The sequence below is a fragment of the Nycticebus coucang genome, chromosome 8 (genome assembly GCF_027406575.1).
Source record: "Nycticebus coucang isolate mNycCou1 chromosome 8, mNycCou1.pri, whole genome shotgun sequence".
In the NCBI taxonomy this organism is placed as follows: Eukaryota; Metazoa; Chordata; class Mammalia; order Primates; family Lorisidae; genus Nycticebus; species Nycticebus coucang.
Window position 1 is genome coordinate 103635336 of NC_069787.1, and position 7470 is coordinate 103642805.

Genomic DNA, 7470 nt, shown 5'->3' on the forward strand with positions numbered 1-7470 from the left:
GATACAACAATAAGCTATCCAGATGAATCCCACATATTGAAAATTAAACATACTTTTTAAGGAGCCGTGGGTAAAAGAAAAAGTAAATTGGAAATTATTTCAAATTAAACAATTTAAAATACATCAAAATCTGTGGAATGCAGCAACAGTTCTTAGAGAGAAAATCTATAGCTTTGATTGCCTTTTTTTTTTGAGACAGAATCTCTCTCTCTCTGTCACCCTCAATAGAGTGGAGTGGCTTCACAGCTCACAGCAACCTCCAGCTCTTGGGCTTAAGCAATTCTCTTGTCTCATCCTCCCAAGTAGCTGGGACTACAGGCGGTCATCACAACACCCGGCTAGACTGCTTTTATTAGACAACAAGAAATGCCTAAAATCTATGACCTAACGTTGTTTACCTTAGAAAACTAGAAAAAGGGCAAAGTCAGTGGAAAAATGAAAATTATAAAGAACAGAAAGCAATGAGATAGTAAAACAAATACAGAAAATTGGCAAAGCTGATAATCTGAAAAGATAACAAAATTGATAAACTACTAGTTAGAAATGGTCAAGATAAAAAGAACCCATTAACAATACTAGAAATTAAAGAGGAGATATCACCACAGACACTACAGACATTAGAAAGGTAACAAGGGGGGCGGCGCCTGTGGCTCAAGGAGTAGGGCACCGGTCCCATATGCCGGAGGTGGCAGGTTCAAACCCAGCCCTGGCCAAAACACACACACACACACACACACACAAAGAAAGGTAACAAGAGAATCTTATAAACAACTTATGCCAACAAATTAGATAAAATTAACAAACATAATCTACCAAAACTGACACAAAAGAGAAAATCTGAATAGCCCTACATCTAGAATAGACACTGAATTTGAATTATCAAAAACCATACTATAAAGAAAATTTCAAGTCCAAATATATTGGTGAAATTCTATCAATAACACTCTAGGAAGAATTAGTAACAGTAATACACAAAATGTTTCAGTAAATAGAGAGAACATGTCCCAAACTTTTGTATGACACCATCATAAACCTAATAACAGAACCTGACAAAACTATTACAATAAGGGCGGCGCCTGTGCCTCAGTCGGTAGGGCACCGGCCCCATATACCGAGGGTGGCGGGTTCAAACCCAGCCCCAGGCAAATTGCAACCAAAAAACAGCCAGGTGTTGTGGTGGGCACCTGTAGTCCCAGCTACTCGGGAAGCTGAGGCAGGAGAATCGCTTAAGCCCAGGAGTTGGAGGTTGCTGTGAGCTGGGTGAGGCCACGGCACTCTACCGAGGGCCATAAAGCGAGACTCGGTCTCTACAAAAAAAAAAAAACTATTACAATAAAACTACAAAGCAATATTCCCCTTGAAGAAATATGCCAAAATCACTAACAAAATAGTAGTCAATACAAAAAAGGTGCTTGATATACTGCATAGGGTTATCCCAGGAACAAAGATTATTTTAACTTTTGAAAACCATCATCCATTAATTTAGCCATCCTATCCCCCTCCCCGAAGGACACTTAGTTTATTTCTGAATCTTGCAAATAAGGCTATTATGAACATCTGAATCTTGCAAATAAGGCTATTAATCCACATCTGTGGAAATAAAGCTATTATGAACATCTTGTTCACAAAGCCTAGTAGACAAATACAAGAATTTCTCTCACCAGGACTATAAAGACAAGAGCGTAACTGCTAGGTTTAAAGTATGTGTATCTTCTAATTACTAAATACTCCTACTAAAATGTTTTCCCGAAATGACTATCAATTCCCACTGCTGTCAAAAACTGGAGTATAACTTCTCAATATTCTCATCAACACTTGGAATTATCAGACTTTTTTACGTTTATCAATCTAATGGAAGTGAAAAGGTTTCTGCTTACTACTCTACTTCTGATGAGATTAAAATTCACTACTTTTCCAACTATGAGTTGCTGTAAGTCACATTTTTTAGTTGAGTAGAAAGCAATATTCTTAATAGAAAATATCAGAGTATATTACATAAGGATTGAACATTAGTTGGCTGGGCATGGTGGCTCACACCTGTTATTCCAGCAATCTGGAAAGCCAGGTCAGGATGATCCCTTGAACTAAGGAATTTGAGACCAGCCTAAGCAAGAATGAGACCAAGTCTTTACTAAAAATGGAAAAAATCAGCAGGATATTATGGTGTGGGCATCTGCAGTCCACCTACTCAGGGGGCTGAGAGAGGAAGATCGTGAGCCCAGGAGTTTGAGGTTGCTGTGAGCTAGGCTGACACCATGGCACTCTACCCTATCTCAAAAAATGTAATAATAAAAAAGAAAAATTAAATATTAGTTTACAAAACTTTTCTTTCCAATTGTGTGTATACTCTGGTTTCTCTTTAGATCATATAACTCTTGCTTGCCTTTTACCAATTCTGTGTATGTGTACTGGGCTGCCATGTAAAATGTTTTTGTAACTGCTAGCTTCCATCAAGTTAGAACCATTGCTATAGCTGTTTACAGCAAAACGTCACAAAGACACTTAACTAGGAAATTTAGTTCCACTACACAAAGGACTATGTTTTATAAAGAAGGCAAAACTTGAGATGTCCTTCAATTACTGACTGGCAGAACAGAGATTTAGAAGAGGAGAAAAATTGGAGAGAAGCAGTAAGAAGTATGTTTTATGGAGAAAAGATAATATCAAACTAACTGGCCTACCTGTGACCTTAAGCTCACTTTAAAAGAATCACATTTCTCAATAAGACAAGGTTTCTCTCAGCATTAAAAGCCAAGAAGCCACACCCTGTCTTCTTAACATACCAAAATGACAGAAAACTGACTCTTCCTTCTCCATAAACACAACAGAATCTTCCCTTCTGTGACTTACATGTCATCATCATCATTTTAGGCTCCTGTTTCTTACTTTTCCTGTACAGAGTACCATAGTAGCAAGATTCATCTAAATTCTAAAGATTCATATTTTTATTCAGTTGACAAAGATTCACGAAGCCCCTACTATATCATCTCTGTATTCGAATATTAAGCTGTACCTCTCTAACGATTTTAACTCCCCGTTTTATGTCTTTAAAGCTTGATTTCTTTACCCAATACTGTGCTATTTGCCTATTCTTGAAAACATTTTGCTTCTTAGACTATTAAAATACAACTATGACCAAACTTTTACTACCTTTTTTGTTTCACCAATAATATCCCTACCCTGACATGTTCAAATAACCATTCTCTTCCTAAGAATTCTCTCCACACAGCTGTGGACCAATCATGCCACAGCAACTGTCTGATATAACAAATGTCTAAATCTATCACTTAACAGAAATGTGATCAAAGCATTTAAATTCCTTGGTATCTCTGATATTCAATTTCACTTCTAAAAATGGGTAAAACAATAGGCATCAAAAAAAATGGCAAGAATTAATCTCGTTTTCCCTATTGTCTTTTAATTTTTTTCATTTTTATTTTTATTTTTTATTTCCTCTCAGTGCAATAAAATGCTTTTCTAGGAAGAGGTACTTAAACTTAGGTACCAGGAAATATCAGAAAGGAAAGGGTGAGGAAAAGACAACAATAAACTGATCGAGTGGGATAACTGTTCTACGTCTCTCCTTGTATGTCCAGATTCTAAATAGGCTAATGTGAACTTACTTCCTTTCCCATGGCAGGCAAAATTATTAAGAGCCTCTACTGACCCTTCCCTTTGGGTGCAGAAGAGAACTATAGATATGATGGGATATCACTCCTATGATTATATGACAAAAGAGATATTTGTTTATGTGATTAAGGTCCTTGATCAGTTGAGTAGAGGAAATCAGAGAGACTGGTTCCTACTTTAAAAATGTATTGTGGGGCGGCGCCTGTGGCTCAAAGGAATTGGGCGCCAGCCCCATATACTGGAGGTGGCGGGTTCAAACCCAGCCCCGGCCAAAAACTGCAAAAAAATAAATAAATAAAAATGTATTGTGAACTTCACATTGTGGCCACATGGCATGGAACTGAGAGCAGTCTTTAGCCAACAGCTAGCAAGGGGACTTCAGTCACACTGCCATAAGGAGATTAATTCCACCAACAAGTAGTGACTCTGAAAGAGGACCCTAAGCCACAGATGAAAATTGCAGCCATAGCTGACACCTTGATTGCAGCATGTGAGACAGTAAACAGAGAGCTCAACTTCACCTACCCAAACTCCTATAGAAACTAAAATAAATGAATATGAAACTACTAGATTTGTAGTAATTTATTTTACATCAAAAGAAAATGGTAAAAAAGACACAGGAAAAAGCAAAGAAGAAAATAAAAGGGGAAAAAGGCATGTATCTTTACCACAGAGTATATCTTATTTTCTCATAGCACAGAGATTATGAAAATATACAGATCCAGAATCAAGGAAACAAAACTAAAATTGTAAAGTTGTACGCATGTTAAGTTTTAACGGTATTTACACACACTTCTTGCTACACTACCACCAAATCACTCCCATTTCAGAGATAAGGAAAGTAAAGCTCAAAGAGTAACATCCTAAAGATCACAAACTGGGCGGTGCCTGTGGTTCAAAGGAGTAGGGCCCTAGCCCCATATACTGGATGTGGTAGGTTCAAACCCAGCCCCCGCCAAACAAAAAAAAAAAAAAAAAAAGAGAAAGAAAGAAAAGAAAATAGTGCCTGGTCCCTAGCAAGTGGTCAATAAATGTTAACCACCATTAAAAAAAAAAAAAAAAAACACCTGGGTGGTGCCCGTGGCTCAAAGGAGTAGGGAGCCAGCCCCATATACCAGAGGTGTCAGGTTCAAACTCGGCCCGGGGCCAAAAACTGGGGGGAAAAAAAAAAATCACAAAACTAAGGCCCACTTCCTCTTCCCTATCCCAGTGCTCCCTCACCTCTTTAAAAAAAGCCATTCAAATCAACAATAAGTGTATTACTCTCTTCAAAGACGGCAATCCTAATAAGTATTTCCATATCTCATATTTATTTAAATATCTTAGCTTTATCAGAACATCTAAATTAAGTGGACACAGAAAAATGTTCGCTCAAATGTAGTTTGTTTGTAAAAATGACCACTGGTAGACCACTTGAATAAATTTAGTTTACTCAAATGCATTTTGAATATGTAAAGAAAAAAATTTTGGCCAAAACACCTGTAGGCTTTTTGTAACTTTATTAGGTGACAATTTGTGTTACAAGCATTCTCAAAAATCAAAAACAAGGAAATAACATTTCTGCTCTTTTCACATTTCTCTCCTTGGTCAAATGTTTTTAGTCTTTATTCTTCAGACATTATGAACATGAGAACAAGGTAGGTACTACATATCATACAATGTATTTCCGTAAGTGCCTCGCCGTCATAATTTTCAATTTATTTAAAACACACAGAAAACTAAAAGGCAGAGTCAAATTCCACATTACTTGCAAATCACACAACTTTACAACCCTACAAATACTTTCACAAATACTATTTTGGCCAAGAAGATGCAAAATATAGTCCCAGTCACAACCACGAGAATAAACTATATTCATCATCAAATCATCAACTTAACAGCAAATAATTCGTTATCACAATTAGCTTTGTTTTAAGTCTGTGAGAGTCCAAAACCATCCCAGGACTTATACGTCCGAAGCATAATTCCCCGCAATGTGAAGAGACTAGATAACATTTGAAATGTGGGGAGATGAGGTGACGTGACGATCCTAAAGCCTGAAAATTGCCTCGTACCTACACCATACAAACAGCACCCAGTTCGGACCCTCCAAATGAGGTTCAGGTCCAACTCCAGGCGCTCTGGTTTCTCACCCCGCCCCCACCATGAGAAAGGAGGGAAAACAACTTTTATTGGCCTCGTCTCCCGGGGGACTGGCAAACTAACGGGGCAGAGCTCGGGCCTGGACACATTTCACACGGAGGCCCCCGTCGGGGGCGGGGAAGACGGATAGCGGGAAAGTCCGGCATCGACGCCCCACGGTCCCCAGTCGCGAGCCCCCTGCCCCACCCCACCAAGAGGCCTGGGCCAGCCGCCACGCCGAGCGACCCCAGGCCCCTCTGCTACGGCGAGCTCGTTGTCATGTGACGACGCCGCCGCTAAAACACCGCAGAAACGCCAGGTCGGCGATCGGCGGAAGACACTCGCGCCAGCCTGCCTCGGCCCGGCCCGCTGGGCGCGGGCGAGTCCCGAGAGCTCGGGCGGGGGGGGCAGAGGGCGGGCTTGGCGGCGGGCCCAAGCGCGCCACAAAGGCTTCCGCGCCTGTAGCCGTAGTGCCGGGGCGGGCGGGGGCAAAATTTTCGGGGCCCGCGGGAGGGCTGGGGAGCAAAAGAGGGCGCCAGGGTGCCCGCCGCGCCCACGGTGGCCTCTCGGGACACTCGGACGGCTCACGGCCGCCGCGCCCCGCACAGGCCCGCGCGGCCACCCTCCCCCGCGCCTGGCCCGCCCGCTCCCCGCTCGCGCTCTCTCGCTTTCGCCGGGCCTCCATCTTGGATCGGCGCTTCCAGCCCCCGCGCCGCTGCCGCCGCATTCCCCCTCTTTCCCGCCCCCCGCCGCTGTCGCCGCCGCCCGCACTCACCTCAGCTGCCCATCCGGGAGCCGCCGGCCGTCGACCTAGTTTCCCCCCAAAAGTCTCCGGTGTGTTATTCCCGACGTGGGGGGGTTGTTACGGGGTGGTCGCCGGGGGTTCGGAAGCGGGGACCGCGCCTTCAACGGAGCTGCAATCCTAACCCGCCATCTGGTGGCATTTTCCACACGCCAATGGCGCCGCTGCAGACTTGGGTCCGGACCGCCCTCTGCTGGCCGCAGTGCCCATTGCCTCGCTGATGGGACAAGCCTACTCGGAAAGGGGAGGGAGCAGAGACGCGAGCTGGGGGCAGAGGCGGGGGCGCGCGCAAACGCTCTCCTGCGGGGGTTGCGCGCACGCGCACCAGTGGGGCGGGAAACGTGGCCGCTGCGCGGCGGCTCCGCCCCCACATGTAGCGCTTGCCCAGCTCAGCCAACCGGGATCGGCGAATACTTCTGGGTACGGGCGCTGTGGACGGTTTTTTCGCGGCGGAAGACAAGCGGAAGGACGGCGGCTGCAGCGCTTGCGCGGCTCGCTGGCTGGGTTACCGCCCGCCATTTTTGTAGCTTCTCGGAGACCTAAGAAGGAACCCGCTCCGGTTCCTTCATCGAGGCTCCTCCCCAGGTCGCAGCGCCGGCACTTCCCTGAGGCCCTACTTGGCTCCTACTGCCTCCACCCTCCTCCAGCAGGAACCAGTGTGAAAACGGGAGGGAGCGGCCGCGCAAAGCTCAGCTCTTCCCCTCTCCTGGGTTTAACCAGAGCCTCAGACCCTCATGGTATTAAAGATTTATTGTTGACGAGGCGCTTTCACCAAGCAGGAGTGAATCTACACGGAACACTGCCCGCCTCGGGCCGATTGGCGTCATCCTTCTTCTGTAGAACAAATTCTCTCCATATTGCCGGCTTTGCATAAGGCGGCAGCATTGGCCAGTTAGTGAGAACAGAATATCCTTAGA

At 44.3% G+C, this 7470-nt stretch overlaps 1 protein-coding gene across 2 annotated transcripts in view; it reads right to left on the reverse strand.

Annotated features, from left to right (window-relative positions):
* STAG1 (stromal antigen 1) overlaps positions 1 to 6783 on the reverse strand; it is a 411299-nt gene extending 404516 nt beyond the window's left edge. Inside the window, exon 1 of one of the 2 annotated variants that reach the window (XM_053598524.1) lies at positions 6527 to 6783. The gene's annotated coding sequence lies outside the window, so the exon portion shown is untranslated. The remainder of the gene's footprint in view (positions 1 to 6526) is intronic. The other variant, XM_053598525.1, reaches the window with a different exon arrangement.
* Between the last annotated feature and the right edge of the window lie 687 nt (positions 6784 to 7470).